The 15845-nt window shown below is 55.3% G+C and overlaps 1 protein-coding gene across 4 annotated transcripts in view; it reads left to right on the forward strand.

The window, feature by feature from the left end:
- Positions 1-2143: 2143 nt before the first annotated feature.
- Positions 2144-15845, forward strand: part of ELFN1 (extracellular leucine rich repeat and fibronectin type III domain containing 1) — a 105388-nt gene continuing 91686 nt past the window's right edge. Inside the window, exon 1 of one of the 4 annotated variants that reach the window (XM_032704388.1) lies at positions 2144-2233. The gene's annotated coding sequence lies outside the window, so the exon portion shown is untranslated. Of the gene's footprint in view, positions 2234-4784; positions 4851-5217; positions 5463-7522; positions 7544-15845 lie in introns of those variants that run through there. The other 3 variants (XM_032704391.1, XM_032704387.1, XM_032704392.1) reach the window with 3 other exon arrangements.

Below are 15845 nucleotides of genomic sequence, written 5' to 3' on the forward strand. Positions count from 1 at the left end.
CTTATCTCCAGCCTCCTCAGAAAGACATTTGACCCCATAGCCACTGTCATGGTGGTCCCCACTATTTCATGTTATTGCCTATAGATTTATTAGTCCGAAGCAATTTCAATAGGAACTCCTTGGCTTCGAGGCATCCCATAGGACATGGCAAAATGGGATATCCCTGCTCCTGGGAGAAAGGGGTCTTCTGTGCTTTGAGGGCATGAGACAGCTGGGGATGAGGATGGGAAATGGAAGAACCCCAGGGCAACCAGATAGCACAGAGACCAAGCCCCACAGCCTCCTCACTGGGCTGGGAACCAGATCATGGCCATGGAACAGGGAATGCTGGATCCCTTCTCCCTGCCCATCCTCTCCATCATACAGGGGTGTCTCCTGCATTTCCATGGGTGCTTTCTCTGGACTGTGTATCTAATGCAGCCAAGCACAGTGCCAGGTTGCCAGCTGCTGTTTGGAGAGGGGCCATGGCTTGCCTGTTCCCAGGCTGTCTCCCAGCTCTATTATTCCACGCTTCAGGTTTTTTGGCTGTGGTGGTGTTGGTGTTGTTGCTATTAAACTGAAAGGAGTAAAATTTCTCTCCTGCACCCACCCTTCTCCGTCTGCCCTGCCACCTTCTTGCAGGGCTGCAAAAGGAACTTGCAGGCTTGGAGGTGGTTTTGCAGATGACTTGAGACACCTCGAGCCATCACAAGAAATGCATGGGCCAGTCTTTACCTCAAATGACAGTGCTTGGGGAGAGAGAAGAGCACTTCTGTTCCAAGGGTTGGCTCAGTGCCAGCCACACTTTAATCATCCTGATTAGAGGTGTGTTGTGTTGCTAAAACAGCATAAAAAAGCCTGCCCAAAATGAGGAGGCAGGATGGCAGTCTCTGGTACAGGCAAGGGGTGGTCTGAGGTCGGAAGATGCCTGGGAAGCACTGAGCACAGGGTCTGGGGACCTTTGGGAGTCGTGGGTGGTGGTCCTGGTCCAGCCCCGTCACTGTCACAGTTCTCCCAGGCAGCCATACTCCCAGAGTCCCCTGGCACTGCCTAGCTGGCACCAGTTTGGCTCTCAGAGGTTCAGATTTGGTGTGAGGGGTGGGGTGGCTGTCATGCACACATGGGGACACACAGAGATGTTCACACGGGCTCGGAGAGACAGACACGTGTGTGTAAATACAGACACACAGACACACCCTGGCCCCTGCACTCCCCCTGTCGCCTGTCACACACACATGCTTAGGTACATCCCAACACACAGACACACACCCTGACACACTCATCTCTGCACTCCCTCGGGGTGTCACCACACACATGCACAGGCACAGGCACACCCACACAGAGAGGCCAATGTCCCCAACATGCACATTCACACCTCACAAACCCTGCACACACACAACCCCACTCTCACAAGGTGTCACCCACATAGTGCTGCACACAGTGCTGCACACGGTGTCACAGTGTCACACAGTGTCACACACATGCAAGTGTCACCAATACAGTGTCAATGTTGCATACACGCAGTGCCGCACAGTGTCATGCAGTGTCACACGTGCACACAGTGTCACACACAGTGTCACAGTGCCACACACTCTGTGTCACACACACACACAGTGTCACACACACACAGCCTCCTTCCCCGCCGCCCCTCCGGTGCCAGCCCGACTCCCCCGGCCAAGCCGCTTATCGCTCCGGGCCGTGACAGCGGGGTCGGACCCAGCCGGGTCCCACCGACCGTGGCGAGCTGTGCTCCTCCGAACCGGGCCGTGCCGTGCTGAGCCGAACTGAGCCGTGACCGAGCCGAACCGGCCGTGCCAAGCCGTACCGAGCCGAACCGGACCGTGCTAGGCCGAGCCGAGTCGAGCCGAGCAGTGCCCCACCACACCCCTTCGCCCGGCCCGCACCGAGCCGAATCGCGCCGTGCCCATCCCATCCCACCCGAACCGCGTCGAGCCGAGCCGTGCCGAGCGGTGCCGGTGGAGCCCCCCGGGCCTGGCAGCGCTGCCCGGCGCCGCCTGCACGGGCAGGGCTCTCCGCCTGACGCAGTGAGGAGCTGCAGCCCTTCTCTTCTCGGAGGCCGGGCTCCAGCGCTGGGATTTGCTCGGCTCCGGCTGCGTTTCCCTGCCCGCCTCCTGCCCCCGGCCCGCCCGCCTGGAAGGGCGCGGGGAGCCGCAGCCGCGGGTGCGTCCGCCGCCCATCACCGCGCCTCGGGGCTGGGCGCGCCGCCGAGCGCCGGGAGCCGCCGCCGGAGCAGGTAGGTGCGCCCGCAGCCCCCGCCGCAGCCCGCCCGATCCTCCCGCGCCGTCCCCGACCCCGGGCGGAGCCCCCCGCCCTGCTCCGCACCGGCCCCGCGCCCACTGTCGCCCCGCCGCGGCGCCCCGCGCTGCCCGGGAGCCTCGGGTGCCCGGCTAGCCAGCCCCGGGTGCCCGGCGAGCCAACCCCGGGTGCCCGGCGAGCCCCGCGCAGCCCGCGGTGGCCGCTCCGTGTCGCCAAACTTTTGGCGGCTGCAGCCCAGCTTGGGGCTCCGGCGGGAGGGGACCGCGGGGCCGGCGGCGGGGGTAGCGGGGCGCCCTCCCATCGGCGGGCGAGGGGTCCCCAGGGTCCCCCGGGACAGCTCCCGCTGCCCTTCTCCCCCGGGTGAGGAGGAGATCGGGCCCAGAGCAGCTCCCCACGGCCGGGCTGGGGACGCGGAGCCGGGAACCCCGCCGGCCCATGTCCCCCCCCCCCGCCCATGGGGGATCCCCACTTTGGGGTCTTTCCCCCGCCTGCGGGGCGCGCCCAAGCCGGAGCATCCCCGGGAAGCCCCTGCGGCCGCCGCTGCAACTGTTGCCCGCGGGAAGCCCCGGTGCTCCGGAGGAAAAGCCGGTGCCGCGGGCAGCAGTGTCCCCCCGGGGGCAAGGGGCTTCCGCCCGGGTCGCCACATCGCCGCGCGGAGCGCTCGGGGCGGGAGAGCCTCTTACCCACCACCCCAAATAACCCCAGAGGTTCCCGGTCTTGTGCTGGGGGCTGTGGTACACCCGGTCCCCAACTCTGCCGCCCTCGCCCCCCCAATCCCTTCTGCATTCCCACGCCGGCAGTTGGGACCTGCCTCCCCCCACACGCGCTCCTTCAGCGGCTATTTCTGTCCTCGCCAAACGCGCCGCACATAGAGCTTTAATTAAAGAAAATTAGTGGAGGAGGGTGTGGGGGGTGTCCGTGCTCCGGGGAAGGGGGAGGCCGGTCCCCGGGACCTCGCCGGGTGCGGCTGCCGTCGCGCTGATGGCTCGGGGGAGTCGGGGGCAGGTGCCCACCTGCGAGTTTGAGCCGCTTTCGCTTGGTGTTTTTTTTTTAAGAGAAGGCGGGGGACGGGGGGTGAGGGGAACGGACACACGACGACACGGGAACGTGTTCCTGCCTGGAGGGTGTGTTGCGGTTTTAATTATGACAGATGTTGCTGTAAAGTTCCTGAATGCAGGCAGAGCACGGAGCACCGGGACACCCGCCCGTCGGACTGGGGCACTCGCCCGTCGGCGCAGCCGGTGTTGAACCGCCGCCGGAGTTGCCAAAGAATTTTCTTGGTTGCGTTTTGAATGAAGCTCAGCCGGGGCTGGGGGTCCTCGGGGCCGCGGGGGGTTGGTGCGTGGTACCCAGGGATGCCAGGGCAGCGGAGGGCAGCCCTTCCTCCCTGGGCAGGACCCTTCCAACCAGCCCAAACCCCCGGCGGTCCCCAGCCTCCGTCCCGTTCCTTGTGGAGCGAGGTTGCTCCTTCCGTGCGTGGCGGGACCCGACGGGCAGCCGCGTTCCGGTGCTGCGGAGATGCCGGCCCGTCGGGGTGCCTCCCCTCATCCCCCCTTTCCTCCTCCAGCTCTCCCTGGGCAGAAACCTCCTCACCGCTACTCATCCCTGCCTTCCCGGGCCGGGCAGCCGGGGGGACCTGCGGTGCTGCCCACGTCCAGGACGTGATTTACAGCCCCGGGAAAGCCCCGCGGAGGGAGGGGAAGGGGGAGACCGGCATCACCAGGCTCCCCCGGGGCAGAGCCGCCGTTCCCGCCTCCCCGGCCGGGGACTCGCCTCCTCCCGTCAGCTCCGCGCGTTCCGCCGCCGTTTCGCGCTGGATTAAATATTTAGAAGTTTGCAGCGGTGAATAAAGCGATCGTTAATAGAAATTGATGGCATCGATGCAAAGGGGGTGGCACCGACGATGGGAACGGCGCGGCTCAGCGGGAGCGGGCGGGGCGCTCCAGGAAGGGTTTTTAAAGGGTTTCACCCCAGGTTAAGGGTTTGTTGCTCCGAAGGCTCTGGCAGCGCCCAAACTCGGGAGCTGCTCTTCACGTTTCCGACGATGTCTTTAAAGGGAAAAAGCGGATTTTTCCGCCCTATCTAGCTGGAAAGAATAACCTCGTGCTTGTGCAGATATGAGGCAATCCGCATGAGTTTAGCATCTAAAATACCCCCCTCAGCACCTCCCGCTGTGCTGCCTGGCACCTTGAAGGGCTCACAAACCCCCCCCAACCCCAGACCTCCTGGGTTTGCCCCTGCAGCGGAGGGCAGTGGGAAGCGGAGTGCTGTCGGTGGGGGTCGGGAGCGTGTCCTCAGCTGCCCGAAGTGCAGCACTGGGCAGGCAGGGTCCCCCGTCCTGGAGAAGGCTGGAGCAGGGGTGAAGTTTAACCAGTGACCTGGAGGAGCGAGTGGCCCCCGGCATGGGGGCAGCCTCCCCGGGGCGGGGCGGGAGGGGGGGACATGGGACCGGCCAGAGGAACGATGCCTGGTAGCTGCGGAGCCTTGGTCCCCCACGTCGGGCTCCGCCGCTCCGCTCCGAGCTTGAGTCAGCGCTTCTGTCAGCGGCGTGGATGGGGCAGCGCTCGGCCGAGCGGGATGCGGTCCTGGCGCGGGTGCGGAGACAGCGGGAGTGGGGGAGGAAGGACGGGCTGGGATGGGATAGAGTGGGCGAGCAGAGAGAGAGAAAGGAGGGGCGAGGGTTGCTCGGGGACCGGCCGGGGGTGCGGGCCCACCCGCGCCCTCTCTGCAGCAGCCGCTGCTCGGTGGGAACCAGCGGCGTTGGGCAGCGCCCGGCGTGGGGCTGAGGAGAACGGAGGGCAGAGAGGAAAGGAGGCGACCCGACGCCCCGATGATGGGCGCTGGAGACGGTCTGTACCCCCTAGGGCGGGTCGGTGCCGTGCCCACGCCCGCCCACCCCCCTCGCCCCGCGCTGGGGGACGCTCCCCCGGCCCGGCGCTGCCCACGCGTGTCCCAGCCCGGCCGCCCCTCTGGGCTGGGGCAGCGCCGCTCTGTGACAGCAGAAAGTGGCTGGAAAGGGGCGAGGCGTCACACGCTCTGCCTCCGGGAGGCAGGGAAAGGCTGAGGGACCGATGGGAAGGCATGAATGAATGAATCTCCATAAAGAGCCCCAAGCAGCAGGGAGAGGGAGAGAGGAGGAGGAAGGAGGAGAGGAGGAGGAAGAAGAGCCGGAGCAGGGCAGGCAGCAGCAGACGTGACGCCGGCAGGTAAGGGGGTGCCGGTGCTGCACGGCCCCGCAGTGCCCGGGATGGCAGGTTGGGGGGCACAGCCCAAGGCGGACAGGAGCTACAGGGACCCCGTGCAGGTTTGGGGTTTTTTTTAGGGGACGTATTTCCCTCCTGCTTCTTTGCAAAATGTGGGATTCCCCAGACTTCCCAGGACTCCTTTCCTCTCCTGGTACCCCCGTGTCCCCACTGGCTGAACCCGGCGGCAGCTCCCGGCGGGGACTGGCACCGGCGGCCAGACCTGCCCCGCACCGGGGCATCCCGAACCGGGCCAGCCTGCCCAGTGGCAACGCAACTCGGCCTGGCATCTAGAGTTGCCCTGCCGGGGGTATCCAGCTTCTGCTGGGTTCAGTGGGGAACTCCTCTCCGCTTGCTCTCCGTCCCCCTTTGCCGCTCCGTCCCTGCCGCGGTTACATAAGGCAGAGGAACCCGTAGCCAGCGCTGACGCGGGCCGGATCATCGGGATCGCACCCTGGGATGCCCAGAGCTGAGCCCAGCCCTGCCTGGCTGCTCCCCATCCTCTGCTGCCCCTGTCCCTCTGCCCGGGCTGAGCCACCCATTGCCTGCCCCTGCCTACCGCGGGGACTGTGCTGGAGTCACGCAGGCGGGTTCTGGGGGGCACAGGTACACTCGTTCACACACACACACACCCCCAGCACTGCCGCCTGCCCTTGGCTCTCCCGCAGAACTGGCCCACACTGACGCCGCCTGAATGAGCGTAGCCCTTGATGCACACACCCCGTCCGATGGAGCAGCCCGGCTCCCGCAGACGGGCCCACACCACAGCGATGCACCCTGGAAGTGTTTGCACACAAACACAGCGCTGTCGGTAGCACACGGGTCACGCTCTCGCACACACGTGGACTGGTCCACGGCAGGGGCTAGTGCATGCCATGGGCTACTGCTCGCCAGTGCTGGCACAGGGGTGGTGGGTGCTCTCCTCGTCCCGGACGGAGCCGGCTCCCAGCCCAGGCGGGTGCTGGGAACTCTGCTGGGAACGCTGCAGGCCTGGCAGGGCAGCCCAGGCTGGCTGCGGTGGGCAGCTCTGCGGCTACCCGCAGCTTTCCCCTCCCTGACCGAGGTGCTCCGAGCAGGGATCAATAATGCCTTTCTGATTGGCTTCAATTCCCCATTCAAAGTAGTCACTGCATTAGGACTTGATTTTTCTCCCCTTTGACTCCTGGCCAGATTAGATTGTGAATTTGGCTGATTTCAAGCAACTGGGGGAGGGAAGAGTCATACAGCGAGCAAGAGAGAACTGAAATATCCTACAGGATCCCCTGGAGGGGAGAGAAATCAGGTCTAGATAAGAGCTTGTTCTCTCTGTCTGGCTAATGCTTTCCTGTTTGATGATCAGAAAACACAAGATCTAACCTCTCATCAGGATGCCTAACTATGAAAGGTCAGGCTTTTGGCTTGTTCTGGGCGCCAGGTTTGTTACTGCGAGCTGTGGATTATTTATTTTGTTCTCCCATCATATGCTAAATATAGGAGTGCACAATGCATGCAAACAGAAGGACGTGGTCAGTGCTTCGGAGGTTTACGAATCACTGGGGATGTAACTCTGAGGTTGGAGAAACTGCCATAGGGACAAGACATGGAGAGGTCCATGCTCTAGAGAGCCCAGAGCTGTCCCCTCTGTTTGTCAAGTCTCAGCCCCATCCTTGGGCATTTTTTTCCTATCGTTGCTTCCCCACGCACGTGCTGGGGACAAGTGAGGGTTTTATCAGTGACGCCCTGTGTTCCAGAGGGACAAGGGAAACAGCAAGCCAGGCACATCCCAGCCAAGCTGGTCCTGGTGGAGTTTCCCTGCCGGCTGCTCCAGGGCCAGGATTTCATGCTGAGAAAAGCCACAGCAGCGCAGCATCGCCTGCAGCGTCCCAGCTGCAGGCACTTGGCTGTGAATTGGTGTTAGCTCCAGGTGTAGCAAAAGCCTGGGATTACATAGTTCTCACTAAAGGGCACTGGGAAGCCACGTGGAGAAGAGGGGCTTGAGAAGGAGCTGCTACAGGGCAGTGAGGAGCTTCAGGAGGAGAGGATGTGGGGCTGGGGGCTTCCTGCAGGTAGGCTGTGCTGTTCTGAGCTGTGCTGGGGCTGTGGGGAGGCAGCTGGTGGAGTCACCAGCAAGGCTGTGAGGTGAAGGGTGGAGGAGAGGGGAAACTACTGCAGGGGTTGTATGGGGGGGGTATGAGCAGGGAGCACAGCCTCGGATGGTGTTTGGCATGATCTGGGACAGCTGCTGGATTTTCTTGGTGTTGCAAACTTAGGGCTTGGGAAGGGTTTGAGTGAGCCTGATGGCAGGACAGCACCGGGATTGAGTGTCTGGGTGTGAGGAGATGGATGTGTGATGATCAGCAGCAAACTGGGTCCAGAGGAGGCTAATGGAGAGGAGAGGGGCTGTGTGGGGCTCGGTGCGACGGCTGTGGAGCCAGGCATGGCCCAAACTGCAGGTGAGGAAGGAGGCAGAGCCGTGAAAGCAGTAGGGCTGTGAGGACCTGGGGGTGAAGGGCTGGAGACCCTAAGCCTTGGTCCTGTGTCCCCTAAACCCCCAGCAGAGCAGTGACGGGGGCTCGGTGTGGAGAAAGAGGAGGAAGAGAGTGAAATGATACATGTGGTATAGTTTGGCTGCTGGAGTGGTGAGCGTGTGTATCTATCACAAGGGTCATCCAGGTCCCTGACACATCCCTGTAACAGAAACAAATAATAAAAAATATCAAAGCAAGGAGCTGTGAGAGTTAGCTCCAGGTGAGGGGGACCTGGAGCCTCCATGCACAACCCTGAGGAGCTGGAACAGGAGAGTTTGGGGAAAGTGGCACTGCAAGGGGTGTATCAGCCTGGGTAAGGGAGCTGGAGAGATATGGTTGGAAGCTGGGGAGGTGGAGATGGGAGTTGATGTGGTTATGGCACTACCCCGAGAGAAAGATGTGTATGTTTAAAAAAATGCCTCAGCAAACAAAAAACCCCAACTCTATAAATCAGGGAAGGTTTAAATCTGTCACCTGGGCTCAGCCTCTGTACCACCTGGCACAGACCCCTGTGCAGTGTGAGAGTCAAGATGACCCAATGGCCAGAGAACCACTGCTCATGAAGAGAGCCCTCTGCAAATGGAACTGTGGCCAGCTGCCTCAGGGAGCAGAGCATCCCACATCGCTGCCTGGGAGCCTGAGCTCCTTGTCCTGCCTGGGGACTGGTGAGGCAGAAGTGGGGGCCCAGACCTGTGATCCCTGTTCCTGCTGGGTGGGGGGTCCTGCCCAACCTCGGGAGCAAACCATGAGGCATTTGTTCAAACACACACATTGTATGTGTTCAGGGCTCTCAGAAAAGCAAATGACCACAACGCTGCTGGCTTCCCCCACCCTTCTCTCCTTCATGCTTAGAGGGAACCAGTGGGAAAATCTCCAAGATCTGTTTCTTCTCCTTTCCTATTTCAGCCTTTCTTTATGAGCTGGACAAGAGCAATCTCTGAAGCTCATTTGTATTTTTAAATCTGCAGGAATAAGTGTATGGAAATGTATGTGTTTTACTGTATCAGCTGCTATCAGCTTTTAGCTTTATTACAGTAAGTGCAGAGTTTCTTGTGGGCCAAACTCATTCATTGGATTTAATGGAGTTAAACTGCAGGCAGATTTGGCTACTTGTTTGTGTATATCTTTGTAAAATGGACAGGCAGAGATAATAAAATTTTATACTCTCTATGGCATCTTTTAGGGAAAAGTCTTCCAATATGTTTTATAAACAGCATGCAGATTTTGCTACAGTGTATGCTCATATCTAAGTACAAGGCACTTTAGTGCTGCTCCTTTTTTCCCTTTCCTAGAGCTATATGTATGCATGTGAACTTAGATTTGCCTGCGTTACTTTCTTGTGCTGCTCTCCTGACAAGTGTTTTCAGCAGTTTTAAACAATTTCACTGGATTTCTTTCTTTCTTTTGGGTGTACTTTTATCTCTTCCTAGAGATGGTAGTAAGAACCCTAACCCTCACTGTGAAGGGCTCAGAAGGAGGGAAGAATAATGCATATAAAGCCTTTTGCTAAATACCCATAGCGCTCCTAAGTAGTCCCAGCTGCAAATGCATTATCTCAGGACCTTTCACAGGCACAAACATCTGGTGTGACACCTTTGAGGGGCTGACATTTTTGCCCCTTTTTCCTGAGATACTGTTTTCCTCTATTTTCATGATGTGATGATACTGGTTTCTCAACCTATTCTGGGCCAGAATAGATCCTGCAGGGACTTTGCCAGTGTAATGTGGAGCAAACCGACATCTGAAAAATGTATTTCTAGGAGATGGATTTATTTTCCAATGAGGTATTTGGTGTTTTTCTAGGCTCTAAACAAATTAGGTATGTGGCTATGAGGCATTAGGAAGAGAAGCAGTTGAAAAGCTGAGCTAATTCATTATACTTATTTATGACTTACCAAATGGCCATCACCGCCCCATATGGAGCACTTGGGTGTGTGGAATTGAGGGGAGAGGATATCAATATACAGGATAAATATAAAGCAGTGGTCAGTGACAAGGACATGAATAAATCTGGAGATTCTGGTGACAGTAAAATAAACTGTGGGTAGTGAGGTATGAGAGAGACGTGATGTCAAAGGAACCCTATAATGTATTTATAGCCCCACTCAGGATTTGCCGGGATTTCTAAATAATGCATTAATTCAATTACACATTCTTAATTAGTGTTTGCTCAAATTGGAGCAACATCATTAATTTGCTGCCTCATATTTTTACTTTGCTGGTGTGGTGGGTTTCATTTTTTGACTCTTTCCCCTCTCTGCTTTGCGAGACTCGTAACATTCAGCTGTGATGCTCATGCCACAAGCTGCAGCTTCTCTGGGAATGCCAGTTTTCCATTTTAGGATTTTTTGTTTGTATTTGTGCTGATAGGGCTCACAGCCCTGACGGGACCCTGTAATTGGAGGAGGAGGGAAAAAAAGAGCCCAAATGTGAAGCAGCTTCTCTCAAATGCTGAGCAGCATCTGTTCCTGGTAGAGCAGCAGCACACTGGGGCAGGATTAGGCCTTTTGGGTTCCCCCAAACAGGGGGGATATTTTTGAGCATTTTATTTATTTATTTTTTTTTTTCCTCTGTGGAAACTCATGATACTTGCAGGGATGGGTGCTCCCTGTCCCTCTGGGGTGACAGCAACACACAGGGCTGCTCCTCCCTGCTGCCGGCACCAGGAGCTGCATAGAGATGAGGAAGCGCAGGGTGCTGTGTGTCACCCCACGGGAAATGCTGAGCAATAATAACACCTTAGGTGCTGTGTCCTTTATTGCTTTGTCTAGAGGGAAGATGTGCTCCTGAAAGCTGCTCCTGGACGTTTGTTCTTCGGCTCCTCCTGGAAAGCAGAGCTGGGTCAGGGACACGAGTGCAGGGTAGATGCTGGTGGCCAGGGCTCTGGTCCTCGGCACAAGCCAGGTTTGTGGTTAGCACTCACCTGTAACAGATGTTTTAGCTGATTTATTCAAGTGACAGGATGATAACAGATCAGGGAGACTAATGCAAGCCAAGGCTGCTCCCTCCCAGCTCTGCCTTCCAGGAGCAGATCAACACTTGTCCCAACTTTGCAGAGAGCAGTTTGGGCTTTTCTACCCACCGCCCCGTTTCTTCCTTTTAATTTTTGTTCCTGGCTTTGGCTTCTCTTCCCCACCCTCTGCCCACGCTCTCCTCTCGCTCGGAGGCGAGCGGTGCAGCCTCGAAAGCCCCATTCATCACCGCCTGCTCGCGAGGCACCGGCAGCCGCCGCCGCTCCATTGATTGACTGCAGCGGGGAGCGAATTTGAAATCATTACGCTCCTGAGACAGCTTTTAAATATGAGGAAAATCAAGTTCTGTAAGAATCCCGGTGGAAAGGGTGTCTCCAGCCAGGGAATCCCATGTGGCACCGGGTGCTGTTTGGGTGCAGAGGAGACCCCGCTCCTCCGGACCTCGAGAGTGTCTCTGTGTGAGCTGGTGAGATGGGAGTGGGCAGGCAGGTGCTGGCAGAGAATTAAGTAGAAATATTTCACTGTAGAAAATACTACTGTGTAAAGCCATCCATCTGCTGCCTGTCTAATGCTTTGCATGAATTAATGAGCTGATTGATTAGGAGAAACTTGCAGCAGCTGGGTGAGGGAAATAATTCTTTTCCTCCTGTTTCAGGTGGGGAGAACTCGGAGGTGCAGAGGTTAAGATTAAGGTTTCCAAGTTGGGTGGTTGTTTTTGCGTTTAGTGAAGGCTACAGTTAAGGCATTTGATCAATCAGTAATACAAGACACAGACAATCTGATTTCTGGATGTGTTTTGACTTCAAGAGCTGTTGTGAGAGCTCGATATGGCTGCAGCTCAGCCCTGGAGAGTCTCAGCTCAGGATCTGATCTTCCAGCACGTTTGTGGCAAAACATCACAGTCTGCTGTGGCTCTTGGCTGTGGTGTTCGTAACCAATAGCCTCTTCTCTTTACACTGGAAAAGACAAGCTCTTGTCATTTCTTACAATGTTGGCTGTTTAACAAACCTTCCTCTCACCCCGCAGCCTTTTTCCAGTCAAGGCTTTCCATAAGCGTCTCCCCACTCCTCACAGTATCTCTCCTGGCCACCTGCAGCTGGCAGAGTCAGGTTACTGATGGCTGGATGCGTGGAGCATCTCTCTCCTCCACGCTACGATGAATGCAGCTTTTCAGGAACAGTGCATTGAGCAAATGTCACTCCACAGCCCCAAAATCTATCAAAGGAAGTGACAGTGGCTGTAAGCATTAATCATCCCTTATCATCAAAATAAAGTTGTTGCAATAGAGTATTGTCAGAGGATAAATGTCCTGACTTCAGCTCAGTGCTGGTTCCATTAATGCTGGTGGTTCACTAAGGTGTTCCAGCAGGAGATGGTAATTGTGTGGCCCAAGGAATTGTCTTGTGATTAACCCTTCCCTCTCCAGCTGGGCAGCTGGTCAATCTTGTTATGAGTTAAAAGCCTGGGACACTTGAGGAGTTGAAGTAGTTTATTTTCATCTCTGTGCTGAGAAGTTTGTCCCTGGCCCTGCTTGAGTAAAAGCAGAGGTATGTGGAGCAGCACTAAAAGGGCATTTCCCACTCACCCTTCTGAGCTTTCATTGTGGGATAAAAAGAAGGAAAAAAAAAAGTAAATTTGTTAAAGCAATGCTAAAAAGGGCAATGATTAAAAAAAAGGTATTGAACATCTGATTTGTGGTATAAAAATACCTGCTTCTGCTTTACTCCTGCCAAAGGACATGGCTTGAAAGCAAACCTCTTAACCGTCGTGCTGGTTCTGCCCCTGCTCAGGGTGCAGCAGGGGCAAAGGCTGTGGGCAAACAACATCAAGAATGTGACAGACAGGGCATCCATCAAGGTCAGCAGCACGAGGGATGGGACTGCTGGTGTCACTGAGCTGATTGACTCGTTGGGATGGAGAGAGGCACTGCAGTAATGTCACTTCAGCCACCTTCTCCTGGGGAAGGTGTGCTGAGTAGTGAATTGCAAGGTCTGGCGTGTGGCCCAAGGGAATGGAGAGCTGCTGGAGAAATCACCTTGTGTTTAAAATCTGGGAGTTCAAGTCTGTCTCTTGTGTTTTATGGCACCATTGAACTTATCTGCTGTCTGGGTTTGAGCCTTTGTCCATAGGGGCTGTGGGGACCTGGCCTGTGCTAAGAACAGGCTGTGCTTTGCAAACTGTGCAGCAGAGCAGGACACTGAGGCAGGAATGGGATGGAGCTGTGCCTGAGTAGGCAGGTGGGGCTGGAACTGCAGAGTGCACACAGGCTGGGTAGGGATGGACACCACACGGAGCCTCTCTGGTGTTGCCCACCTGGCCTGGCTCCTTTTCACCTTGTCTGGGGCAATGCTGAAGCCTGGCCTCAGGAATAATGCAACTGTTTCTGGAGAACATCTGCCACAGAGGAGTAAGAGGAAAACTTTGATAAATCAACATGTTTCAGCAGCTGCCCCAATTCACAAAGGAGCAGAGTGGAGTTTGTGTAACTGTGGAGTTTGTGTAACTGCTTCCTGTGTAAAGAAAAAAGGGGAAATAAATCCGTGGGATGCAGTTCTTAAAGCTCCATAAGAAACCACCTAGTCATTTAGGTTGGAAAAGACCCTTAAGGGCATAAACTTCCAGCCATAATGCTTTACAACCAAAGTGAACATCACGACCTCATCAAAGTTCAGAGATATTTGTCTCATTGTTTACTGGGTGGGTCAGTTTGTTAATCTTGAGCTTCATGAATGGACTTGATGATCTTGGAGGTATTTTCCAATGTAAATGATTCTATGATTCCGTAACGGATTTGCAGAAAAGTCCTCATCTGTATTAAAGTCCTTTCCAGTTTTGAACTAGATTGTAGGTTCTCTAATTCCACATTGGCTTTAAGAAAAAGCCCCAAATTTTCTGCGTGGCTTTTCCCCCTCTCTCTCAGTGAAGCATTACTAATTCATGTTACATTTTTTTTGTTCATTCCAGTTCATATCTTAAAAAAACAGCCATAAAATAGCATCATATTGCATAGCCAAGACATTCTCTTTTGCACTGGAGCTCTTCCATGTGGTGGTGAACAGAGTAATACATTCATTTTAATGAGGCTGTCTTGGGAATTAAGTGTATGTCACTTATTGATCTTGCTTTTCTCCCCATTTATTTTGAAATGCTGTTGTCTTTATTTTCAGCAGGTAAAATCTGAAGTGTTGTTGCAAATGTTGACTTTCTTCTGTGCTTTAGACTGTAACCAGCTCCTCAAAGCCAGGGCTTTTGGGGTCCTTGGAGCTGCTGAGTTAAAGATAACCTGTCCTTCTGCAAACTATGTGAAGAGAGCCAGCCACGAGGACCAGATGGGAAATACCCTTCAAAGCTGGTCAGGTTTTCTGTGGCCATCTGAGAGCCCCTTGTATCTGACGGCAGGATCATGCCTGGAGACCTGGCAGACGCACTCAGTGGGTAAACCTGGAGGTGAAGTGATGTGCCCAGGGTTATCTGGGGTGTTGCTACCAGAGCCTTGATGGGACCAGGTCCTTCAACACCTGCTTCTGCACTAACCACAAGACTTATTTCTTTTCTTTGTCCTTAGTTTTGCAGCGCAAGGAAATTTTTGTTTAATTTTAAATGTTCTCCTAAATCTCGGTGACGGCAGATTGACGCAAGCGTGTGCTGGATCAGGGCCTGTTCTCTTATGCATATGGATGCGTACACAGCTGTAAGTGTTTTCTGTCTTAAGGCTTCTGCAGTCCAAGGGAGAGATCTTCCCTCCCTGCCCACGGGTGTGTCCCCTCTCCCCTTGCACCAGGGCCAGCAGCATTGGGTGCCCTGGTCTCCAGCGTGAGAACACAGGGCTGAATTTGGGTAGAATCCCTGATTGTTTAACTCAGTCACTGTCCATTGAGTTTGCTAGTGAAGTCTGTGCATGTGTGCAGCCTCCTGGGACACTTGGGAGCTGGGCATGGCAGTAGGGGGAAAGCTCCAGAGTGTTGTGGTAGGATCCTCCCCAGACCACATGAACTGGGAAATTCCTCTGAGCCTGATGTTCTCGGAGGTTTTGGTGGTGTCTCAGCATATTGGCAGAGAATTATATGTTGGCTATGTCTTGTCTGCCAGAGCTGGCCCAGGATCTTGCTTTTACGGGTGTCACAAGCAGCTAAAATGTGGCAGCTGTGTTGGGGGAAGAGCAGTAGCTCCCAAAAAAGGGTGACACAAATGGCAAAGCAGGTTGTGTTCATCCCAGCAAATGCAGATGGGAAAGTCCAGGCTCTTCATCCCTTTTCACATGTGGTATCCCCTCAACCATGCTGTAGCCCTGATGCTTGCTCAGGAAATTGAAAGGTTCTTCTTCATCCCTGTACAACATCTGAACTTTCCCAGGGGTCTCCATCCATTTACCAGCCTGGATTGTACCCATGAAGCTCTCGGATCATGCTGGATGCAGCCTGATGAGATTGCAAGGGAGAATATTAAAGCAAAAGTGGTGGAGAGAGCAAGTCAGCCCAAGTCTGTTTATGGTGATTCTATCTTATTTAAAAGGGATAGCAAAGTATAAACCATTTAAATATTTCATCTGCAGAAGAGCCCTGAATGAGTTTGTACTACATGTGCATGTGTGATGAATGAGCAGGGATGGCAGCAGGAGCACCAGCAAGCAGCAGCCCTGCTTGGGCCCAGGTGCATATGAGGGAAAGCGGCTGTGCTGGTTAAAGTGTTTTATTTAAACAGGGAATTCATATTTTACCCTTTAGTTGGTGAAAATTATCCTTGTCTTAACAGGTGGGATCTGACTATCTGGAGATGAGAGCCTCATCCTGCTCCTCAGTGCTTTCTGCCTGCTGGGTGCCTGGAGGATGCTCAAAATAGCCCCAAATCAGAGCTGTGCCTGCCCAACC

This window comes from Chiroxiphia lanceolata, chromosome 16 (genome assembly GCF_009829145.1).
Source record: "Chiroxiphia lanceolata isolate bChiLan1 chromosome 16, bChiLan1.pri, whole genome shotgun sequence".
NCBI classification, from domain to species: domain Eukaryota; kingdom Metazoa; phylum Chordata; class Aves; order Passeriformes; family Pipridae; genus Chiroxiphia; species Chiroxiphia lanceolata.